At 41.9% G+C, this 9,195-nt stretch overlaps 1 protein-coding gene across 3 annotated transcripts in view; it reads right to left on the bottom strand.

The window, feature by feature from the left end:
- ATRNL1 (attractin like 1) overlaps positions 1–9,195 on the bottom strand; it is a 524,570-nt gene that overhangs the window by 39,197 nt on the left and 476,178 nt on the right. The window lies entirely within an intron of this gene.

The following is a 9,195-nucleotide window of genomic DNA, read 5'->3' as shown; positions in this document are numbered from 1 at the left end:
ATGCACTCTCATCATAACTGTCCGATTAGTTTTGATGTTGTTGTTGTTGTTTAGTGGTTTTTGTGTGTGAGATAACCGCGTTCAGGAATCTCGCCACCTGCAGAGTTACAGAAGGATCTGTATCCTGCAAAAGTAGTGCGGCATGTGACTCAACAGGCCTGCCAACTAAGCGCAATAAAACAGGACCCAGGAATTTAGTCCTGGCTATGCTATGTAGGGGACAGTTGAACATTATATGTGGAAGAGATTCAACAGTTTTCCCGTCACACACGCATAGCGGAGACACCAAACCCCTGGAAAATCTGTGGCTCAGCAGGTTCGATGGAAGGACATTGAACCTTGCACGAATAAATGCAAGTCGGTGTGGTACAGATGAAAGAGATGACATGTATGATGGAAGGCCAAGTGGTGGGGTTATTCCGTGATACCTGGGGGAGCAGACACCCCCACCCCAGGCGAGGTTGTGTTGATTTTCAATGTCTGCTAATCTTTGCTCTATAAGGCTTTTGGCTGAGCGTAAGTTCATCTTTAAGGAGTCCGCTGGGGAAATTCCGATGCTCAAAAGTTTGGCTTGGATTTTTCCTACCCACGGATTGACAAAGTCGTCCCGCCAGAGGCACTGGAAAAGGTAATGGTCGGGAAGCCTATGCCAGCTGGACAGCCAGTAGCCAAAGACTCGCTTCCAGATGACAGTCTCCAATGATGCAATCCTTAACTCCAAACGTATGGCTGCGTTGCTCACACACATGGGGAGTTTCAGGAGGTGACAGAGAAACTGATTCTGCAATGTCTCAAGCGATGTTAGATTGGACCCTGGGGCCCAGAGCCGGGCAGCATAACAGAGGGTGGAAACCACTTTTGCGTGGTATACCTTCAATGCAGAAGGGATGTGGGAGGCTCCGTCGGCCGCAAAAAATTGGAGTAGAGTATAAAGTATTGTTTTCCCTTTGTTTAGTAAATACTGTATCTGTGGCTTCCAGCTTAGGTTGTAGTGAAAAAAGACTCCCAGGTATTTAAATTTGAAAACCTGTTCTAATTGGACTCCATCTAACTTCCAGCTGTAAGTTTTCCGAGACCTGGTAAAGACCAGGACTTTAGATTTCCCATGATTAATTGTCAAATGGTTGAGTTTGCAATAAGCCGCAAAAATCTTTAGAGCTCTGCATAAGCCGACTCTAGAGTAGGAAAGGATCGCTGCATCGTCGGCATATAGGAGCAGAGGGCAGCAGAAATCAGCTAGGCGGGGGGGAATGAATGTTGGCTTGAGACTCATTCAGAAAGAGCTTCATATCGCTAATAAACAAGTTAAAGAGGAGTGGGGCCAAAATGCAGCCTTGGCGCACACCTCTATTTATTGGGACCTCGTTGGATAGGTTCCCCGCCGGTGTGAGTCTCACTCTAGCCGATGACCGCTGCCCCCACCATTTTTCTCCCTCAAAAAGTACAACTGAGATTGGGATGTTGCAGGCCATACATTGCTTCCTTTATGACGGAGATGATCCACTGGAGGAGATTTAAATATATGAAGCAGAGCTAATATTCAGTAAATTTCTAGTAGAATATCCAGTAGGAATTTCTAATACAACACCAGTATGATCAAAATTCCACCCTGCACAGAAACTAAAGTGCTAAAAGTATTGAACCATCTAAATACCCAGATCCGTTAATCCTAATACAAAAATGCAGGGCCTATCAATGTGCATGCTTATGCTTGACAAGGTTTGCAGATTGTTCACTTGAACTGACAGAGCAGGGGGGATTTATGATTTAATGCAAGCTTTTATATAAAATTTGAAAATGGGAAAACTTAATGAGAATTTTCATTATTAGGAAACCATCCACCATCATGAAAAATTAATTATTTATGGTAAGAAGATGCATGATACTGTGTCTTTTATTGCAGTTTCTTCACATATCACTAGGCCTTTCTCTTTTTCTTTTTTCTTGATCAGTGGAAAAATCAGAGATAACCAAATACTTCACTGAAGCATAACGTCAAGGAGATAGTATTTGAATAAAACTCTAGATTTTTAATAAATGCAGGGGGTGGGAAATTACTGAATTTCTTAGCTCAGTATTGATGGACCTAAGTAATCTGATTATATAGCTGTATCCTAGTTTTAAAGAACAGCATTTATCCCACAGGTACAGATTATCTGAATAATTTACAAACCCCCTTTAGCGAATGCATTCTACCATTTAATCCTCAAAAGCAAAATACCTGTTGTATATCCCAGGGTGTTATGCACTGCTTACTCTCTTTGCTAACTTATAATGGTAAAAGTTCTTTCCTCTGTATGACATTTTTTGAAGAATTGATTTATTTTGCAATTTGATAGTGCTCTTGCATAGAACCAACTTATTAAAGAGGATCAGAGGCACTGATGGACCATGTCCAACTCAATGCAATAGGCTAGAATCTGTTGGCCCCATCCTGCTCATCACCAGCTTTCATGATCAACAGGACTAAATACAAAGACCTGTGTAGAATGTTATACTAGGAAGTGATATAACAAAAGTCCTTTGCCTTACATATAATTGCTACAAAAAGAAGTGTTTACATCTCTGTTCTCATCAAAAAGTTTCTCTGGTGATGGCTCTGCCCTAATTGTTTTAAATTGTTTAAATTGCTTTTTAACGTGTGTTTTATAGTTTGGGTTTTTGTTTTAATTATTGGAGCTAAGATATGCCTGGGAAGAGAAGAGCAGGGGGGACCCCAATCACAGTGGTTCTGGATAAAGCTTGGTATGGGCATAGGGGTGAGGCAGGCTGGGAAAGGGGCACACAGCACAGTTAGTGCACCAGCCCCTCCTCCAACTTTGGGAATTGTGGTTATTCTGTCAGCCAGCCCTTGGGTCTGTTGTTGAATGCCAGATTGGCTTTGAATACCACCTCCCACAACCATGGTCTGACCGTGAATGAGGAGATCCCTCTGGTCTGTATTTCACTGAAATGTGGATGAAGTGAGCAGGGCAGAGTTGGTCTCACCCAGGTATGTCCACTGGGTACTCAGTCAGTACAGCATTAGAGCAGACTTGAGGCTGTAGAGATTCCATCTTTTTGGGCTCTCTGTCGAATTGAATGGGGGTCAAGAATGTTTGCTTCTGGCACTGGGTAATCAGGACAGATTATGGATTCTGCTGGTGTACTGCCCACCTCACTGCCTAGCAGTCTTCCTGGTTTGATAAAGGGCAGTGATTCTCTTGGATTCTGAGTAGCATTCACAACCACTGGCAATTGTATCCTATGAGGGCTGTTTATTGGAAGCCATGCACCATAAGAGTTCAGCTCATTTTTAAAATATGGAAAAGGATTCAATCACTGAGTTTGAGTAGGTTTTAAAAGACTGTGGTCGATTTGTTTTTGAGTGGTTTTTAAAATGTTTTATGACTGCTGATTTCCCACCCCCACCACTCTAAATGATTACCTTTTAATTTTCTTCTTCCATTCATAAGCTGCTGCTAAAACCTAGGCTGACATAGTATTGGGCATCAGTAATAAATGAATAAAAGTTTGAAAATAGATTTTGGTAACCTTTATTGTGGGCAAAAACTTGAGGATATTTGTCTAAATGTAGGATAAAGGATATGGTAAAAACAACCAACCTCTAAGAAGGAAGCAAATCCTGACAGGGTTTTGCCAAAGGCATATTTCAAATGGCTTCCATAAATATATATATATGAAAAAGAGCTCAATAACTAAACTTTATGCCACTTTTTCAAGGTGGCTTTAGCAATAGCACTTCAGTCACTGCCCCTCCATTAACATATCTAGGTGTCTCAAAGTATATGCACCAGCTGTGCTTCGAATTATACATGCCACAAACAGCTAGCACTCTTTGCATCCTCATCTCAAGGTTGCTTCCACAGAACAGCCCTTCTTGTGTTGCTCTTTTGCAATCAGCTGGAAGTGGAATTAAATTCAGGGCTGAAATGAAGCACTCCCTCCAAAATGTGGTAAAGGTAAAGGGACCCCTGACCATTAGGTCCAGTTGTAGCCGACTCTGGGGTTGCGGTGCTCATCTCACTTTATTGGCCGAGGGAGCCAGCGTACAGCTTCTGGGTCATGTGGCCAGCATGACTAAGCTGCTTCTGGCAAACCAGAGCAGTGCATGAAAACGCCATTTACCTTCCTGCCGGAGTGGTACCTATTTATCTACTTGCACTTTGACATGCTTTTGAACTGCTAGGTTGGCAGGAGCAACGGGAGCTCACCCCGTCCCGGGGATTCGAACTGTCGACCTTCTGATCGGTAAGTCCTAGGCTCTGTGGTTTAACCCACAGCGCCACCCACATCCCATCCAAAATATGTTACCCTACCTGCAAACTCCCTCTTTGCACTTCCTGCTGCTTCCAGCTCCTGCTTTCCCTGTAGGAAACTAAGTAACCTGAAGCATAGTAAGCAAAATACCCTTCAACAGAGCACTTAGAAAAAGAACCTAGCAGCATGAAGGCTAACTTCTGCCAGTGAGAGGAGGTGGCAATGTGAACCTCATATAGACAATGGTTAGTGCAGAAGTAAGGGGTGTTCAAAGAGCGGAGCAAACTTTGTTTCCTTTGTTGGTCTTGTACCTTGGACTTGGAAGATCAGAATGTTTGTCAACACACAGAATATTACTATGTGAACTGGCATTTCATAACAAGATGTATCATCAGCTGAAGTGCCCATTAATGCCTTGTAGAAAGAATGGTGTAAGAGAACACATGGGCAAAAATTGAGCATTGCAAATAGGAATATATAAAAACCGTCGGGAGAGCATTTTCACCTCACGTCATACTAGTCTAGCTTTCCAACTTAACACAGAAAAATGTTGAAGGGCAATTTGAGTGAGACAATGTAAAGCCAGAATTTATTTAAAAATTTGATTGTGTTCATGTGAGGTCACTATCCTAACAAAAACGGTAAATTGTGAGGCAGTCAGTTGTATATTGCATCCATGATATGCTTGAGCTCTGGCAAGCCTGGTGTGCTTTGTTTTCCCATTACCTTTAAAGTATGTCTGCATTAGTTTCCATTCAGGTTGGTTTCTTTGGCTTTCACTTCAATTTGTCTCTCATTGTCTCCGATTAACCCTCCTTTGTTTCTGTGCTGAGCTTTAGGCACTTCCAGTACTGTATGTGTGTACCTCAAGCTCAGCAGAGGAACTCAAAGGACAAGATGCACCATGTAGAAGAACAACATGTCTCCTGAAAGGCGGGAGACATGAATCTCCTGACAATCAGTTTCATAGGATGGAGCCTGAGTTCAAAAAAATTTTATGAGAGAGAAAACTCCCCCCCCCTGGTTTCTCCACATCAGGGATTTTATACATATATCAGTTATCTCCCCCCCCCCCACAGCTCTGTAATATCCTTTGCAAGGTGTGGCATTTCATGCAGCACTTGCCCCATCACCATGAGAAACACCGAATACATCAATTACAACATTCCTCTCCAAGGGCAACTCAGATGAAAATCACGCAGCCGCTACCGAGTCATCCCCAGGCATTCAATAACTGTGATCTTTCTTCTCACATGACACATTTACTTGCCTGAGTGCACACCTGGGAACAGCTGGGAACACTCACACAAATATAAAACTATTGTCTCAGCCAGCCTCCTTTTGTCTTCTTCTGGATATTGCAGTTCTAACAAACTGCATTAGGATTCTCTTCAAAGTCCCAGACACAATCTGTTATTCACACTTCTTTTTCATCATTTTCTCATATGACGACTAATCTGCACTTTCTTCATTGTAGGCAAAAAGATGAGGATATTTGATGGGAATCATTTGTCTAGAGAAAGGATAATGGATTTGCCTGCAGTTCTTTTAACAAAAACCAATCAGAGTATCTTGGACTTTGTGATATTGATCCAAAAATTCATCAACAATAAACAATAAAAAAGAATTATTTTCTTTCCCCCTCAACTCACACCTTTGTACCTAGGCTAGGCAGGCACCTGTATATGTAACAAATAACATGGTGCACAAAGCTGTGTTACAGATTGTAGTGGTTCTAGGGGTTTCTCGTGAGTAAGCCGGTGCAAACACCTGGCTGGGTTGCCTGAGTGAACCTTTCCTGTCCGGACAGCCACTCTCCCATTGCTGTCTCAATCGCTGGCAGAATCCGTCAGTGGGCGTTTCTTAAACTTCTTCCAGCAAAGAAGCTCTTTGACGCCTAGTCTCCTCCTACTCTCTCTGCGTGAAAGCCTTCTGTGCAAGGAGGGCGTAGGCAGCGGAGGACCCCTACTCTCCCCGCTGGTCCCCGGCAAGGAGTCCTGGGACCGCCTCGCCACTTCCCCCACCTGCCCCCCTTCTCCACTGGTGCTACGCTGATTCTCTTCCCCAGAAGATGGGCTGCCTCTCCCAATCCCGGGACGCTCTCTGGTATCCCTCTGGATTTTGCTCTCTCCCTCCGGCACTGATGGCAGTTCCCTGGCACAGATGATTTTATCCTCTTTTTTATTCCCACACGGCTTTAATATAATATTCCTAAATTATAAATGACTTGAGGTTTGCTTCACAGCCATTCCTATATGGATACTTTATTTCCATGTCCTCAATATCTGAATGAAGCACAAAGAAATTTAAGTGTAATGAGTAAAATTACACAAAATATGTGGCAGAATCGTAATGAGAGCCAAAATAAATGTTCTCAGGTGGACATTATTAGTGCAAGAAAGGGGTTTGTGGGGTGGGATGGGGACATGAAAATATTTTCTGAGATCTCAAAAACATTCATTTTCCATCCCTGAATGTCTGCTACTCTGTTGTTAACTTGCTACTCCAGGCAGCGCCATTAATGCCTTCCCCACCACCACCAGGGGGGCTTCTCCCATGCAGACTTATTACAGCCGGTTGTGTGAGATCTGGCATTGTGAATGTGATGATTTCACAATGTCAAATAGCAATTCAGAAGTGGCACTGTGACAATGTCACTGAAGGCAAATGTTGCCAGGTTAGAGGGAGGACAATATTTTCACATCACCTTACCATCACTCTGCAAGTAAGGATGGCGGGGAGAAATAATGAGACCATGCTTGCCCTGGATGCATATCAAGTGTGCAAGAAAGGGGAATATGACTGCTGTTGTAGTGGCAGCCACTGTCACCAGGGTGGTTACCCACCTGCCCAGACAAAGCTGTAGGAAGACAAATGTAGCTGCTATTGTGACTACTCTGCTACATCCTCCTAGGTGGCTGCCCACACACACACACACACACACCGCAGAGAATGGAGACACTCCCCCAGCATCCTGCACTTGAATTACTATGGGTAAGATGGGAAATACTTCTCTGTTCACAGCCCTCCCCAAACATTGAAAGCAAGCCCTCTTTTTTTTTCATTGACTGCCAAGAGACCTACAAAGTTAATCTGTCTCAGCTCAGCTCTGCTTAAAACACTGAAGAAGATCAAGATCAATTATAGCACATTACACAAGGAGATGGCTCTTCCTCTAACTGTAAGGCGAGCATGCTGGAACAGAGACTGCGCTTTGGTCCTGAGTGAGAGCTAAGTCATTTAGCATCCCATAAAAGTGCTCAAGAGGTTTTAGAAGCAAATATATGCACTTCATGGCTTCAGTCTTGAAACTGCTCTGCCAGTACAAGTCTTGTTTACTTCAGTTAGAGAGCTGTAAGAATCCATTTGTCTTGAGTGAATTACTACAGTCAAGGCATAAATAACATTCTAGATTCTCTGTAATTATGACAGTGTGTGTCTGTGTGCATGTGGGACTTTAACCATAGCATTCCCCAGCTTAGTTTCCCACAAATACATTGTATCTCCATGAATCATTTTCAGTATTTCAGACAAATTTATTATAAATGACAGATTTAGGGTGCTGACAAGATTGCTAGCTTATTTCTCACCATTTTGATTTAGGAGGCAAAAATCGTCAAGTTTCACTTTAAATTCATCCAAGTTTGGATAATCAGGGTCTTTATCACTTTGTGAATGAACTGAGAGCATTATGGAGGAAAAATATGATTTGTTACTGAAATGCTTCAGAATTGTCTATGGCTTTCAACTGCATTTCTTATAATCAAGGTCTATTTAGGGTGAAGTCTTCTGTCTCCTCCATGTCTTATCTTCTCACCACTTCAAACTCTCTGGGCTTATCATCTGCTTTTGTAAAAAAACAACACAATGTCTTCATTCTCCTATAACCTAAATATCAGCCAATCTAGCCAGTGTTGCAGAAACTGTGGCTGTTATTAGCTTGTTTTTCAGACAGTGATTTTCTCAATTACATCCTTAAAACTAGCTCTGGCATTTTGTTTTTATTTTCCTGTAATAGCTTGCATTCTCTTTGGAGGCTTGCTGGCTTCATGTATTCAGCAATTAACTCCTGGCTTCTTGCTGTTATGACAGTACTTTGTCTTTAACATGTTTTGCGAATACATCCTTAGGAAAACTATCTTAATTGGATGCTATTAAACTCATTTTGCCTGGAATACAGAGGGCTTCTATTAAGATATCTCTGTGCAATCATTGATTTGGTTTTAATAACTATAGTGTGAAGGTTGAGGGAGGTTAAATAAGAATGCCTTCCATGTCCCAGAAAAGTCCTAAAATTGCCATTTGTCTTGACCTTTCTCTCTCCCCTACCTCAATACACCACACATATTAAGACTCCCATCATTTATGAAATTATGAAAATTTATAACTTATTTCTCAGAATGCATTGTGGGTCCAATACCATTAGTAAGTCATTGGTAGAAGGAATTCTTAACTTGCTCATCAAACACTCACCTACTACTGGTTTGGTGAGTATCCAGATTGCCAAATCAATGAATACATATGCCCCTGTAGTATGTCAATTTAGCTCCTGTATGCATTTGAAGGGCACTGAATACCAGCAAGGAATGGTGCCCAAGTACTAAATCATTTAATAGCAGAGATAACAAACTGTATATGCTAAGAGTTTTTCCATGATTACCAGTGATAAGGGAATACCAAAACCAACAGGACTTAATTAACAGTAATAATAGTAGAGCTAATGGTGATATTAGCTCCATAAGAAAGCTGCTGGATTCAAAGACATCAAGCTGTTTTCAAAACTCTGTTGACTCTGTGGTTTTTCTGAAGCAACTACTGAGGTGCAAGTATTGCCTAAGAATTTTTCCATCCTACAGAAATAGTTTGCATATAAATATCAAAATAGCTTGTTTGCTTTTAAATATCAGAATGATTTGCTTACAAATATCAAAATGC

This window comes from Podarcis vaucheri (assembly GCF_965113315.1).
Source record: "Podarcis vaucheri genome assembly, chromosome: 5".
Lineage (NCBI taxonomy): Eukaryota > Metazoa > Chordata > Lepidosauria > Squamata > Lacertidae > Podarcis > Podarcis vaucheri.
This window is presented reverse-complemented; position numbering and strand designations above follow the sequence as displayed.